The sequence below is a fragment of the Poecilia reticulata genome, chromosome 12 (genome assembly GCF_904066995.2).
Source record: "Poecilia reticulata chromosome 12, P_reticulata-male-v2, whole genome shotgun sequence".
In the NCBI taxonomy this organism is placed as follows: domain Eukaryota; kingdom Metazoa; phylum Chordata; class Actinopteri; order Cyprinodontiformes; family Poeciliidae; genus Poecilia; species Poecilia reticulata.
The window spans coordinates 6039106-6055979 of record NC_088841.1 but is presented as its reverse complement, the minus strand read 5'-3'; positions in this window follow the sequence as shown (position 1 = coordinate 6055979).

The window sequence follows — 16874 nt, the reverse complement described above, 5'->3', positions numbered from 1 at the left end:
TAAACTCTGAAAGCTGAGAGGCTTTGTTAATATTCTGTCCTATAATGCCGTTAGATGTGCCCTTTTTTTTTTTAGCACCTGCCCCTTTAGTGGTCTCTGCACGGCCCTGCAAATATGAGTCAATGATTTACGAAGAGGTTAAGATGCCAGTGGCTCCACATTCTGGACTTAAACCTGACTGAGTTTTATGCACCAACCAATAAGAAACTCTTTACTGGACCACTTTGACTTTCTGTATGCTGCTTTGAGTAAAAACTCCCAAATCAGGTGTTTTTGACTTGAAATGTTCTGTTGGATAATTTTGTGCAGGTCAAACATTAGTTTCTCCTAATCTGAAGACTTAGCTATGACTTTTTCATGAAGCGGCTTTCTGCTGACCTGAAGCACCGTGTAAAGTGTCTGTAGCCGCTTTTGTCTTCAGGTTGTTCCCCAGTAATTTATGGTTCTCAGTCCTACAGAAATCCATGAACTCCGCAGGAATTCTGCTCATATATGAAAGGAAGCTGTGTGAAGGGGCAATATGGTGATGCAGACGACTTTAGTTTATTCCCATCTCAAACACATGGAAACTTTTTCTAAGCTTCTTCCCCCACTCTAACCATAAATAATTAAAGACACAGTTGCAAACTTGTGGACAAGCTCTAGACCCGAAGCATCGGAGATAGCATTGAAACCATGTGTTTCCACTCCTCGCCTTGACCCCGTGATGGGGCTGAGGGGTGGTTGCAAAGGAAGCCCCTAGCGGCTGCCACCAAACAGAGTCAGCAGAGATCTGATTGCCCTGTTTCAAAGCAGATTTTCTGCTTCCACGGCCAAACAGCTGTCATATTTCATTTCTCATCAGACCTTGATGGACCTAATGTGGGAATCCATTATCACACTTGTACTCTTTGCCACTTCATTTTGCTGGGTTTTTTTTTCTTCTTTTCATTCCCTATTGGGTGTCATGAATCCAGAGCCTCTAGGGGCCCCCGGGCACCCGGGCTTGTCTGTTCTGGCCCAGCCTTGGGTCATCCTCCACTTTAGTCCACCCTTGTCAAAAGACATTCTCGTAGAGCCAGGGCATGGAGTAAGAGACAGTTGGTCCAATGTAACGGGTAAGGACAGAAATAAAAGAAGTCTTGTTGAATAGAAACTCTTGGTTTTTGAAGTCTTTGAATAGATATACTTGACCTTTCTGTGCCCAAGGCTGAACAATCGAACTTCTGTTTTTGAGAAATTGTCAAACTCCGATATGCTTCCTTTGGTATAGTCACAGACTTTTACCGCCGTACATAAATGTGCCCCATATACAGTAAATCAGACTGTTGTCGTATGTGTGTGCAGTCTTTGTCTGTTCCACACACACACACACACGCACACACACACACACACACACACACACACACACACACACACAGAGCGTCTGTTTCTCTCCATGAACTCTTCACCCCAGCTGCCACCAGAAGGCTGTCATGCTAAATTATACCCATGTTTTTTTGGCAACCCTTCACATCAATTGACGGGCGAGCCGGTGAGTTCAGAGATAGAGATTAACTCGCTGTTTATGCCTTCAAAGTTTTTCCTTCCACACTTTTACAATCAGATTACAGCGTGAGGGTTCAGGGGGGAGCTGGAAAAGAGCATGAAAACTGCACTGCCTCAATCACAGACTCCATCTGCAATGTGTTTATCACGTAAGTATTTCCAGGTTGGGATTTCTTTTCTCTGAACCATTAAAAGTTTTATTTGTGGAAGACGACGGAAAAAATAACTCTCCTTGAATATATGACTAAAGCACCCAACTTGTTGGTATAAGTTTGAGTGTTGGAAGCACAAATGCAGATAAAATTAGTATAAGAAAACGTTTGTTTGCTGTAACTTTGGCCCATTCCTCCTGAGAGAACTGATCTGACCCAGTTTTGTAGGCCGGCTTGTCTGAGCTAGCCTGACAAGCTAGCGACAGTCTGGGATTGAGCTGGTTAAATTTCAATTGGGCTAATCATCAAACAGAAGGAGAAGTTGTGGATGATGACGTACATTTTTGGTACAGTTATAGGATCGTAGTCTGGGTATGGTTGTAGCTTGGCAATGGCAGCAGAGGAAGCTAACAAAGCTGTCAAGTCCGTGTTGGCCAAATATTGAGCAATTAAAAGTCAAAGTAAGAGGAATGTGTAAGACATTAATTACTGGCAAAGATGTTGTTTGACTCGGCACTTGTCTCTTCGCAGGGGGGGATAGTTGTTTTCGTCGCAAGCAATTTCCAGTAAGTTTCTTTCACAGTCAAACTAACGTGGGTAAAATTTCAACAGAGTCCACACCTCCAGCCAGCAGCTGTTTCTCAATAGTCTAGTGTCTAAATTCTCTGTACGAAGCACAGTGTGGTTTTGACCAGGCTAGCTTGCGCACACATTTTCAGCTATTCTAACAAATTTCCGATGGGGCCAGGAGTCTGTATTATCACTTGATGTAAATAGCCTGTCTTTTATTTAACCGACTCAGTTCCACATTCCTTTTGACTGGAGTATTTTTGATAACTAAATGGTAAATATGGAAATTGTCCTGACTGTACAGCATAGTATTCTTTATTCTGTTTTTATATCTTTGTGTGAATCTATTTATAACAGGAAATGCCACTGAAACGTGTTTCAACCAGACAACGTCTCCAAACAAGCAAGTGAGCAACATATTGGTTCTAGTCCAATGAGATTAACATTATGGAGTGACCAGCCCAATGCCTGGGGCATAATCTAATAGGAAACACGTGGGGTGACATCAGAAATTCTGTTTTTGCAGGCGAACACCTAGAAACACAAAAGAAATCTGGAATGTGGTCCAATCATCCTGGGCAGGTATACCTGTACACAGTGGTGGAACTTGATTAGCAGTTCTCGTTCAAGAAGACGCTGCCATTTTTTAGCCTATCACTTTCTCCTTGCTTTCAGTAGACTGAAAATAAAAATCAATTCTTCTTTTAATGTTTGAATTCCATATGATACTTGTGGGTTGTTTTTTTTTAAAACAATAGTAAATAAATTAAACTATAAGGAGTCTTCACACATACGTACACACTGAGAGACCCAATAGCATGGCCGCCAAGAGGCGACAACAAGACTCTGCTCACACAAACACAAAAGCCTTAAGACCGGGGTGAAGAAAACGTGACCTTTGACTTTGTTTGTTGATCTAGACCCTGGCGCGAACCTTCAGCCTCAGGCTGTGCCGGGAGTTGAAGCGGAGGCCAGAGGTCTCAGAGCTGGGCAGCGTTGCGGCAGCGAGGTGACGGAAAGGTTAAATGGGGGTAATGGAGAGGCAGAGATCTTTTATTTCTCATTATGATGTGATTACCATGTTCGTGAGAAGCCATCAAAAGTTCCTAGGCTTTTTTTTGGAACCGACTGAAATTCTGCAATGCTATCCAATTGGTCAGAGAGAAATTTGATGTCGATCGATTGTTCATGGCCCCACGAAAAACAGTCATTCAACTATTTTCCAACTTTACCTTTAGGGCCATTGTAAATACTGCCTTTTCCATCAACGCCTCCTCACTGATTGCCGTGAAATTTGGTGGAAATGTTTATCATCCCCAGAAAATGAATCTGCATGACTTGAAGTGTTGGGTTTGATCTGGGGCTTGCCTCAGGCCAAAGCTATTAGTAATCAAGAGAAATATCTGAACATTCAGTTGATAGATTGGAACAGAGTGTTTCTCAATTATGCACCATGTCATCATTAGTAATACTTTTTTCAGCTTTATTACAAAAGCTCATGTGATTTCATGAGGCATGACTTAAAATTTTGGCCCATGTTGATTCAGACCCTGGGAAAAATGTGTCCTACTCAGTTCAACGATTCAATTTGGATTTTTAAAGTTACGCTCTATAAAATTATTATCTTTAGTAGTTATGCACATATTTTTCTACAGTACTTTTATATTGTAGAAATCCTCAGTGTTGGAATGCCATCAGCTTGTCAAACCCTGTTTTTAGCGGATTTTAACTTTTAAACCCCTCCCAAAAATAGTCATATCTGTGGGATAAAAGACTTTATTGGCAGGTATTTATTATTTCGCTTTCATTCACACAGGTGGGAATGTTGTTGTTAAGCAGAAGGAATAACGGGATTATTTCTAAACATCTATGAGACATGGAAGAGCGGAGGAATGTTTCATCTTCGATACTGTTGCACATGTGATGCAAAATCTAAATATTTACTCTCGGTAAACGGAGAGCAGACGGCCAAGCCTCAGTATGATCAGCGACAATGTTTATCTGCTGTGTGTTTTACACAATCTGGCCACATTTCTTAGCTGAATTAATCAGAAAATGGGTCAGACTGGCATCAGCTTAAGAAACTTCAAGCCTTCACCATGTTGAGGTAAGTCAGTCTTCATCAGAGCGCCTGCATGGTGTAGCATGAGATAGAGTAAAGCTTTTTTTAGGTCATAGTTTTGAGTTGGGAAGTTTCTTGATTATCCCTAAATGTGCTCTGCTGAGAGTTGCTTATAACTGGTTGTCAATATGCCTTCACAAATTAGTAATTTACTCTCTTCAAATAAAGTAAAAAAATAAAAAAATAAAAAATGTAAGTCAGTAAATGTGACTTTTTCTACTCGCCGCATTGATCATGGACCATAACTTGACGTCAAGTAAAGCTGAGGAAGCAGTGTAGTAGAAGAACAACGTACTGCCATCTCCAGGTGGGAGTGAGTCATTTAATCCCTGTGTTTTTGAACATTTCTGTGGAAAATTTACTCACAATAATCTCACAATTATACATCAGCGTCAAAAAGCACCGCTATCAGTTGATTTTACGTGAATTTCCACAATCTCAGTATTACGGAAATACATTTGCTCAACAGAAAAACATGTCAACTTCGTAAAAACTCAACAAAAAGCTTTTGCGCTAGGATGAGGCAGTCTTTCGGCCGTATCAAAACAGATGTATTTTGCAAAACTGAATTGTAAACACTTATTTTCATGTCGCACGAGTCACGTGATCGACAGCCGGATGTTACTACTGACGAAAACTGCAAAGACGACAACAGGAAGCAGTAGGAGCATCATGGTTTGTTTTAGTTATTTTTGGACAATGTACAGCTGGCTCCAGCAGATTCCTCACAGCATCGCAGAGTTCATAAAAAGTCATTCAAGCATATTAAAACACCGCAATTACAAATTGCTTTTTTTTCTTAACATTAGCATAATTTAGACCAGAGTTTCACAAACTGTGGGGCGCGCTTTGGGGGCGGGGGGGTGCCATGCCGTTGCAGGGGGGGCTTGAGAAACTGTATGGATGAAAAAAAAAAAACTGCCATACTCAGCCCTTTAAGGGGCGGAGCTTAGAGCACCGGTGAGCAGCATGCAGAAGAAAGAAGGGAAAGAAGCTGTAGAGTTGTTACCGTTTGCATTTTGTGTCATTTAACTTGTTGTTCGCAGTTTGTTGTCACCTTCCTTTGATGTGTGTGGAAATGCAAGTAAGTAATGTTAGAAGTTAATTTTTTGTTTTGTTTTGTTTATTTAGCAGAGTATTAAAATTTTTACCCTTAATTGATAGCATGCTTTGTTCACGTGTGCACTTAATAAGAGCTACATAACGTGGGTTTTTCATGTTGTGTGTTTATTTGGAAACGGGATGTTTGTAACCTTAATATTGCAGTTATTTTGTAAGTGTGATATAACTTCAGTCATTTTATTTAGGCATTATTCAGACACTGATGCTGTATTATTATTTATCTTTTCTAGAATCACACAGTTACGTCAAATTAAGAAATAAACAGCAAGTGCAAGTTAAACCCACTGAAGTGCCACTCTGCCTTTCTTTGGAGTTCTAACCGGACTCACCACCATGATCTGAACATTTCCACTAGTGAGTTGCAGTCTGTATCTTTAAAGTATAACCGTGAATCGGGGGGTTATGTGGTGGCGCAGGGGCTTGGCACAACCCATGTCTTAGTCCTTGTGGCAGTGGTCGCAGGTTCGATTCCTGGCCTGGTAACATTTTTCGCATGTATTCCCCGTCTCTCATTACCCTCTTTCCTGTCTAACTACCTTCAAATAAAGGCCACTAGAGCCAACAAAACCTTAAAAAAAAAAAAAGGTACAACAGTGAGTCCTCCCCCCCCCAGCTTGCACAAAGTCTAACCCTCCCTATTGTAATCCATAGGGGGCCCCAGAATATGCTTGGAAACCACTGGAGGGACCCAGGAGATAAAGTTTGGAAAGCACTGATTTAGACAAAGACGTGCGTACATTTGTAACGAAAACGCAGCTAATGTCCAGTACAAAAAAATACAATTCCTCTCATTAGCTGGTAGCGCTGATGTCGAGTAAGGACAGTGGCTGGCCTTATGGAACCTGTGTGCATGAGATGAGTCAATACACAGACCGAACAAGATTCTCACAGTGCACACCCATAAATATACTTTATGACAGATTAGAGAGAGCAATGGCTTTTCCACTCGTTTACCCATAAATACAGCAACACGCTCAGCTGTTTTATGCCTCTCTCTTAAGAAGATGGAACGGGTGAACTGATGTTTATAGCTGTCATGGACCCGCAGTGAATATGTCCTCTCACTGGCTGAACTTCAAAGCGACAATAAAAATCGAGCTGCTCTGTGATGAAAAGGCAAAACAGCTGTGCGCTTTATGATTTAGCTTTGTTCCAGCGTTTGGCTCCGCTGTGAGAAGGAACAACAACAACAAAAAAATAAATAAAACTGTTCAGAAAATATCTTGCTGTACATAAGAGATATATATATTATTTCCCACGCCACTTTTTGAGAAGTTAGTCTCTAACACGTTTAAGAATGTGGAAAAAAAAAAGCACACGAGTTCTGTGAGCTAGAGCGCAGGTTGTAAGAGGAGCCAGTCGAGCCATCAGATCCGATGTGGGCGTTTCTTCCTGACAGCTGTAATTCTCCGACCTACAGAATTTCATCACCAGCAGTTGCGTTTAAGCCACGCCGCAGGGCAGCGGCCCTTTCAAGTCTCCTTCCTCTGACAGGTAGATTTATTAGTCCTGAAATTTGTACAGATCACACATCACTTATGGCAGGCTGTCAGCGTGTCGTGGGGGATAGTGGGGGGGGGTTTCTGGCGGTTTTCTTTTTAAGGTGGATCTGCCTGGAAGAGGTTTACCCATCACCTCCTTCCCTCTGTCCCAACCCTGGAGTTAAAGATGACGAGCACAGAGGGAAGAAAGGTGCAGACTAAGAACTGTCATTTGCTTTTTTTTTTTCGTCTTCCAGAGTGACGATTGACATCAAAGTGCTGACAGGTGAAAAGACACTGACTGATAAGTAGGAGAAATGAAGGGAATGGGAAAAGCATTTTAAGAGAAATTCCCAAACATTAAGATGATGTTTCCAGCTGCATTTCCATTACAAAACCTTTGTTGGTGGTCCAGTAATGTCGAAAAAACACAATTTCACAATTGATGTTTCTGTTAAGAATTGTACTTAAAGATCACACATAATTAAGTGTGATCTTTAATTGCGTGAACAAACCTATTTGTTCACGCAATTAAAGATCACACTTATTCACTTTTCATAAAAAACCATGCCGCTCCATCGTCCTCCTACCACTTCCTGTTGTCTTCTTCGTCTTTTCCGCCAGTAGAAAGTAGTTGTTGATCATGACTCCTCCAAGAGCAGACATCGAAAAATGCGATAGGATGAAATTAGTTTGAAGTATTAAAATTAGTGTTTTTCATAAAAGATCAAACACTTCCGCGTCACAAGCCATGTGACCAAAAACTGGATGTTACCACTGGCAAAAAAGACGAGGACGATGAAAGGAAGTGGTTTTTAGACGACGATTTATCGCGAGAACAAATTTTTTCACGTGATTTTTATTGAGTTTGCGAAATTGTGTTTTTTTAGACCAATTACGGGATCATCTGATAAAGTTTTTGCGCACATTTGAATAGGCACATCCAAGAGTGCTTGTATGAGCGATGCCAGATTTTTACACACTCATGGAGCCAGCTTGACAAGATGGAAATAATCCTCTAGAAAAATTGTCATTGTAAGCAGGTCTTCAGAACATATGGCTAAGATTATGTTTAAGTTTATGATGAATAAGGGTTGGCTCCTGGCAACTTGCGTCCCTGGTGGTCTCTTGGTTTATTTGATTTCTCTCTGCATTGGTCCACTGTTGGACAGTAACCAGTCCTGGGTGTAGCCGGCGTCCGGCTGCTGACTAAGAGAGGCTACAGAGTAAATGGAAAAACAAGTTGGAGTAAAATCAGGACGCCCCAAACAAATTCGAGCCAACAGTTTTACAGACTCTTTGATTTAAACATGTTGGTCTTGCATTGTGTTTTTAATTAAAGCACACAAAAGCCAATAATGTGGAAGTTTATGGATCCTGTCATTTTGGTTAGTGCTTGATTTTATGGTGAAATGAGGCAGCAGTGTTGGACGGGTTGCTGGTGGGTATTGAAGATGTTATTGAAAGAAATGGAGCTGCTACGCAAAGCGAGTTTCCTTCGTTTTCTAGACCGCCTGATGTCTTTGCCGATGAAATAGCTAGACAAACTAGAGTCGGCACTGCAGACAAAGCCACAAACATCTGCAAATGATTTATTATGGTTTATCACCAACACGCCTGCATGTATTTCTCAAAGTAGGAAGGCGATGCAGGTAACTTTAAGAACGAGTGAGCAACGTGTAGGAATATCCAAACCACCGTTTGTTGCTTCAAAATCTCTTTGATGTGTGTAACAAATAATTATACTTTCTTCTCAAACATGTTGTGTTGCGCAAATTTGTAAAGTCTCTTTTGTCTAACTCGCAATATGTGAGAGATGGTGGGGCTAATTTTAACCCTTTAAATGGTTAACACTGATTCATTGTCTTTACCACTGCTTATAATCTGTTCAATCGTACAGCGTCTGACGGGTAAGCTAACACAAGATGAAGGTTCAGTATGTTTGGGATTGAAAGGCTAACAATTAACTCACAAAACAGATCACAGGAGAGCATGGAACAATATAACAAAGACATGTCCATGAAAACCTTATGCTAATTTCCCCATGTTTCTTGTAAAACAAAAACAAATAAGTATTTCTGAACAGTTTTGTTATCTTTTTTACAATGTTATTTTCCTTATTAGAAATTTTTAGATGTTTGCTTGTTCAAAAAATTTATTGAATAGTTCAAGAGTTTAGAAGTGAGATTATCACCGAATAGTTTATCAGTAGTTAATACAGTCATGTTTTTGTTTTGTTGTTGTACTAGTTGTTAAAAGACACGTTAGGATCTAGTTTGTTCCTAATTTGTCCCTTTCTCTGGGAGAACGGCACGGCTGGATGACATTTAGCTGCTAATGATGCTAAAGCCGGACTGCTAAAAGTGTTTCACAGTTTATTTCATCATCTCTAGCACAAGACCTAAAAAATTTAGACTGATCAAAATCAGTTTTTATACTGAACAGGGATTCTTCAAAATTCAATTTGAGTTTGATGAAACATTCAGTGTGTAGGTCAAAATATTTTTCTAATGCCATTTTAGCTAGCAGCAAAATGAATCAACATTCTGGATTGAGTTTTTAGGTCTGCCAGCATTATTTTATGCTGATTGAAGATTTTTTCAGGACAATTTGTGAAATATTTATAAGAAATAGACTTTTTAAAGATATATAGCTGAATCTTGACTCAGTTTTCTCCAACTAAATAATGTGCATCATTTTGTTGTGTGAGCTGTTTTTTCTAGAAATTAGAGCTGTTGTTCACATTTTTATCTTTTCACTATGATTTTGTACTGGAGCTTGTTGTATTGGCCTGGAGGATGTAATGATGAGTTCACAGCAAACACGTTTTGAGCGTCAGGCGCCTCTGGTTTCCATTCAAAGTCTGTGTGGAGCGTCGGACACATTGGACGTCAAACACTCAAATGGTTCAAATCATGCCATGCTAGACCCTCGAAACGGGCTGACATATAGGCTTTGAATGTAAACCAGACGTGCCTGATGCTCAAAACCTGTTTGGCGCAAACCCACCATAGGATTTCTTGTGGTATCAGGTTTAGATAGAGCTCACTTTTTAGGTTTTTTAAAACAGGCTGCAGTTTTTTGCATTGTTTTCTTGTAGTCTCACTTATACACAGGTTGTGTTATTGTAACATGAGTTTTTAGTTTTATAGCATTCATAAAAAGTACAGTGATAATGTAACAGAGAACCAAACTGGATACTTTACATGCATGCCTTTGTAGTTAAAAGACCATTCCGAAAAATAACTTTGGGTTTGCCATAACTTAGCTGTAAAGAGTTGTAAAACAAGCCCAGACGGTAAAAGAAAGTCCTCCATTTATTTGAACTGTCTTCAAAATCAAAACCATCAACAGAGTAAATTTGCTGTTTCAGTCTGTACAACATTTACATTCTCCCCTCAAACACGTTGTCATATTATCGGCTGAATTATAGCTGAGTGTTGAGAAGTGGCGAAATCAGAAAGAAAATCCCGAGCAACAGTTAGAAAAAACAGTGAGTCAGGCCGAGTGGGAGAGAAAGCACACTCTGGGGCCCGTCTTTTAGCTCCACATCTGGCCCTGATATTTCAGAGTTAATTAGTCATGCAGAGGTTGTGTGTAGATAAATCTATCATCCCGCGGAGTACAAACCATTTGAGAAATGAAAGGAAGTGAGGAGATATACACAGCCCTGGCTCCCTTCATAAATCACTGTCCCAGATTAAAAACAGACACTGCCGTGATGAGAGCGAGGGATAGGGAAAGGGCTGGCCCTGGACAAAAGGACACTTCCATGCTACACAGGATATACTGCACTGTCATACACTTTTTACCACGGGGATCATAAACACTAAACAACCCAAGGATGGCTCAAAGTGTGAGAACAGCAGAACAAATGCTAAAAATATTCAAGAAAAAGTCAACAGCATATTGAGGCAGCCGTGAGGCTGAGCTAAAATACATTTAAACTTGAAACATGTGGAATGATTGTTCTTTAAAATGCAAACAAAACAGATAAATGTTTGTATTTCTATTTATCTATATATTTAGCCATTTAGGTGGCTAGCTAGTTAACTTCTTAGCTAACTAAATAACTGTATCTAGTTAGCTAACCAACCATTTAGCTGTTTATATATTTCTTTTTCTTCACAGTAATAATAAATGTACACTGTAATGTTGTAAACTTCTAGAATGAACAGAACTTCTTACTCAAAAGCGTGAGGTAAGCTTTCTTTTTCGCTGTTTTTTGACATTTTAATTTTCTTATGAAAATCAGCTCAACTGATCATCCTTCAGGGTTTCATTGTTGAACGTTCAGTGGAAAGTATCAAAAAGTACCAAGTAGTATGGACTTGCATTTTAAAAGATTTTTACCCCCGTTTCCATTTTTGATGATATTTGGTCTGTTACGACTGGCTCAAGGTCATAACAAAACGGGAGACCGTGCAGTGGTTAAAGTGCGTACAAATGAATATTTATTAACAAAAACAACCATGGATTGTGGATATCAGTATCAGTGGTGTAATGCAAATGCTTGGATGTGTTGTATGAGTGCATATGGAAGTGTTGAAGTGCAAAAACAAAGACAAACGCAAATGTGCAAAAAGGAGGGGAGCTGAGGCCTGGCAACACAACACAAGCGTCAAGCGGCAGAGTGGACGCTGAAGCGACCCAGAAGATGGAGATAGCCAGGTTAGTGGTTACTCTGTGCTCCCATTCAACCTGATCAGCAGAGGAGGAGCACAAAGACAGACAAGACCTGCAACCCAGGCCCACAAGGCCCAGGGCTATAATAGGTCTGACGGCAAGAAAATACAGGTCCTTCTCAAAAAATTATCATATCATGAAAAGGTTCTCTGAATGAGCCATTAACCTCATCATCTGAATCAACAAAGTAACTCTAAACACCTGCAAAAGATTCCTGAGGCTTTTAAAAACTCCCAGCCTGGTTCATTACTCAAAACCGCAATCATGGGTAAGACTGCTGACCTGACTGCTGTCCAGAAGGCCATCATTGACGCCCTCAAGCAAGAGGGTAAGACAGAAAGACATTTCTGAACAAATAGGCTGTTCCCAGAGTGCTGTATCAAGGCACCTCAGTGGGAAGGAAAACGTGTGGCAGAAAACGCTGCACAACCAGAAGAGGTGACCGGACCCTGAGGAAGGTTGTGGAGAAGGACCGATTCCAGACTTTGGGGGAACCTGAGGAAGCAGTGGACTGAGTCTGGAGTAGAAACATCCAGAGCCACCATGCACAGGCGTGTGCAGGAAATGGGCTACAGGTGCTGCATTCCCCAGGTCAAGACACTTTTGAACCAGAAACAGCAGCAGAAGCGCCTGACCTGGGCTACAGGGAAGCAGCACTGGACTGTTGCTCAGTGGTCCAAAGTACTTTCTTCAGATAAAAACAAATTTTGCATGTCATTCGGAAATCAAGAAATTATGCTAGTAATATGTTAGTAACATTGGCTGTGTGGGCAGAGTATGATGCTAACGTTAAACTAGCATGTTTAGCTGTAGGACCGAAAACTATGTAGACACTGAAGGCAAAATAAAGCAAATCCAAACATGTGACAGCATCAGTACACTTATTCTACAGAGTTGCAAAAATAATTTAATTCACACAAAGGGATCAGGGTTTCCACTTTATGCTTTTAGTTAGATGATATTATTGACACTTGTTCTGAAATATTAACATTTAGTATGAAAGAATTCAGACCTGAATATTTGATTTCCCTTTTGCAGCTCAGAAGTTCACTCAAAAGTGTGCTGAAAGTGTTGCATTTTCTTTTAACTTGATGGAGTCATAAATAATTGTTAAACAGATTTTAAAAAAATCTTTAGCTAGCAGGAGTCTTTTCATGTGTCGACAATTTACTTGGTTGTCAAACTGTGTAACGCAAAAAGAGCAGAAGTAAAAACAAACTGTTGCACATATGCAATATTTTTTTCTCTTTTCTGATGATTTTCAACATCTCTGCATTAAAGATTGTTAACGGCACTTTTAATTTGAAGGTGATGATGAATAGATTAATCTCAAACTTTAAGAACTTTCCTTTCACTTTTCATTTTTGCTCAACTGTGTCAACAGAGCCGAACCCAACAGCGTGATGAATACAATGGGAACATCTAAAAAAATAAAAAATTTTAATTTGCGGATGTAGCGATGGATTGAGAAGGTGCATCACAAAATAACTGAATAGACCTGGGAAGCACAATAAATCGGGCTGAACTTTGAATCACCTCAACCTTTATTTAAGGTTAGTTTGGGATTTATAGTTTTAAAGAATTACGACAGAGTTCAGGATGAGGTTGAAGGTTAGGAAAGGGATGAGGTCAAAGGTCAGAGCGGGGAAAGTGCTGAGTATTAACAGGAACATCTGTGTGACAAACGTTGCAGTGATGGGAAAGCACTCCAAATTCTTTTAGTGTACGGAAACATTCCAACCTATAAAATGAAGGTTTTTTGTTCAGTAAATGCTACCTGGAAAAAAAAAAACAATTTTCAATATGAGGTAATGGTTAACAGTTGTAAACTATTAAGAGGGGGGAAAAAAGTATCATGGAATGTTAGTTTTGCATTATAAAGCTAGCTTGTGTTGCTTTATTTCCATGTACCGGGTGTCCTGCAGGACCAGAGCGGACATGTAAGGCCGCCGATAGCCATCTGACCAGGAAACATTAAATCATAGATGAAACGGCGCGGGGGGGAAGCTGTAAATCAGACATTACAAAGACCCTGGTGAAAGCGCAGGAACATTGCTCCGCCATGGGATTGTCCCTCATGCGCTGCCTTCAAAGCTGGCCCAGGCAGGAAGCAGTCATTCCTATTTCCTGTCTGCATCACCCTGGGGACCGTGGCCCGAAACTGAGGTGTGAAGGAAAAAAAGCTAACAGATTTTTATTTTTTTTTCCTTGGCTGGCTTTATTCTCCCTCCCAAGGACATTCAAAGTGTGCGGTGATTGTGTTCGCGGCTGTTTCTCCGAGGCGATGAAAACAGATTCCAATGGCACAGGAATCACATTTGTATGAACGTGAACTCTGACCACGATAAGGCTGTTGTCGTGGAAACACTGATGATGGGTTTGTTGGTGTCAGGGTTGGTTTGGTTGAAAAGTGAAACAAAACAAGACAAAGGTCTTTTCCAAACTTTTGAATTCCCTTTATGTCACTTGGGTGTGTGCTTGCAAGTAAGAGCGGTTTTATTTTAGTCTAGGACCTTTCAGACGTCTAATGGGGAAAAGGAAACAAAAATGTTGCTTTGCGCAGAACACAAAATAATCCAGAACCCCTTGGGTAGAAATGGAAAGAACAGCAAACACACAAACCTTCCAGAATAAATACGTCCTTGGGTCGGGGATCCACTTTAAGACCAGACCCAGGTATAAGCAACAAGGCAATTCAAAGTGCTCTAAATGACAAAACATCAGACAAATATTACATTTCAGATTGGAAATCAATAATGTTTCAGTTATTATACTAGTAAATCAAAGGCAAGTGTAAGTAAATACATTTTTAGCCTTTATCTAAAGGATTTCAAAACTGCTGTGTCAAAATCAGGAAAAATCAATGGTTTCCAAATAATTATCTGGATATTTGCTGTTTTAGGAACATGTGAAGAGAATTATTCATTAGCTCCTTTAGAGTCTCAAACTGAGTCAGCTTTAGGAAGCCCAAACTACTGTAAGAATTAAAATAACAATGATATAATGCTATTATATTCTTATTGCCACAAGCGGTGATTAAATATTTGAATTAGAAACAGTGGTTGAGCATGTACTTTTAAAACTCAGTGGTTTAAAGTTGGACTTTTTAAACCATCTTTAGTTTTTTTTTATTAGCAATTAGCATGTCTAGCATGAATGCCAAAACTAACTGTAAACATTAATCTGTGTTTGCTCCATAGATATTAAAGACCCTTAACCTCCTGAGATTCTGAGATTTCCAAAAGACTAACATTTATTTTTATCTACCATGTCCCAAGAGTTCAAAGTTTAGAAAGATGAAACATCCCCAAGGGAGGCACAAAATGTCATCCCTTGCAAAAAGACTCATTTTGTACCTTAAAAAGTTGGACACGAAACAACCAACTCTGCATTTGAACACCAAAATAACAATATAATCATTTGTTTTGACTCTTCTTCCTTCGATAAGAACTTTCACACCGAATGGTGAAATTATGTGAAGTAGGTGTGGTGCATTTACAGACTGGAAAGAGAACAAATTTCAAAATGGGCTGTCCTGAACTTTTCGGTGCCCGCTGCATGCAAAGCCATCGTGCAGTTAGGGAGAATTTCGTGGCCGTGTTTGTTTATGCCAAAAAGCGTTCCAACATATCCACATGGTCACCTTGGACAAAACAGAAGATACAGAGGACAATTCCTACTTATAACCAGCAGAAACAAGAGTTTGTGAGCTCCGAGAAGCTAGACTCTGCAGTACAGAGACCATGTTAGTTTGGTTCGGTGATCGGCGTGACCCGATCAACAAGGTCACCAAAACGGGTGGCGGTCGTCTTTTAACGTAGATCGTAGGTGGAGTGCATCTTGCTAACCCATCTGTTGGACCGAAATCCTGGACTCCTCCTGTTTCATCACTGTTCTCTTTATTGACTTGTACCTTATTTTCCATTTTATTTTCCAATAAAATGGAAAATAAAATGAGACTTCTCCAGCTCATCAATCATAATTCCCTTCTCCTCCGAAGTTGTGAACACGGAATAGTCGTCTAAACCACGCCTATTGTGGTTTAAACACCGCTGACGTACGCGGCAAAGGGAGGGGTTTCACAGGAACTCGGCACAGAGCATCTTGTGGACCTTGAATGGTGTGTGCAGAAACGAGCATCCTGCAAACCACAGGACCGTACATCGACAGTTTGACTTCGTCTGACCATGCAGTGTCTTTCGGTTTCAGACCACCCAGTCACCAGTCAGACCACAGTTCGTAAATTTCTAGATGTAGCTCTAATTTATAAACATGCACTAAGTTATCAATGTATGAATTATGTGAAGTATTTCTAATGTTTAATGCATAAACATTTGAATATGGATGATAGAATAAGACGCTATGTGACTATTGAGGACTTTCTCGAAAGTTTAACAGTGAGGTTAGAAGCTTAGCCTTTTTTATTTTTATTTTTTTATAAGTGAATTAATGGTAATGTTTCTCAAATCTGTCAAGTTTTTTAAAAAAAGGTTTTGTTTTAAGATTTACTGTAGGTTGCGTTTGCAGACATGAAACTTGGAATAAATGAGTCCTGCATGTTGGTTCCCGGTGCATCCAAAAGCTCCAAGAGACGTCATAAAAGCCAGAAACACCAACTGCTTTCATTTGCAAGTCACACATTTTCACAGATTACGCACAGCAACACAGCACACTGTCATTTTCTCACGTTGTGAAAAACAGATGATGTTGCAGCTAAAATGGATGCCAACTCTGTGTATGCCAGCAGGACCCGACGAGATTCAGCGACGATCCACAAGCTTCAGTAGTGGTTTTAATAGCGACAGGTCAGAACGATGTTGAACTGAATTGTGGAGTGGAAGGAAAACGACACGAGGTTTTCAAACGTAAGGCGTCAGCTGATCTGAAAAGCTGGACAAACTGATGAACGAAGATGACATTTGAACATTAATTTTTGAGCCCAGGCTTTTCAGCTTGATTCAAGACTGATCCACTTTAATATGTAGAGTATTTTTTATCTAAATCATGAGTTATTTTTAAAGATCTTAACATAAATTTGTGCTTAGCCACACAAACGCATGTTTTCAGCAGTCCCCCCCCCTCCAATGTCAACAACAAAGTTTGTCAGATAGCGGTGTTACAGAGGTACAACTCAAGAAAATGGTTTTGGATATATTTAATTGGAAATAAAAACTGAAAAATCATTAATATAAAAAAAATATGTTGTTGGTGCTA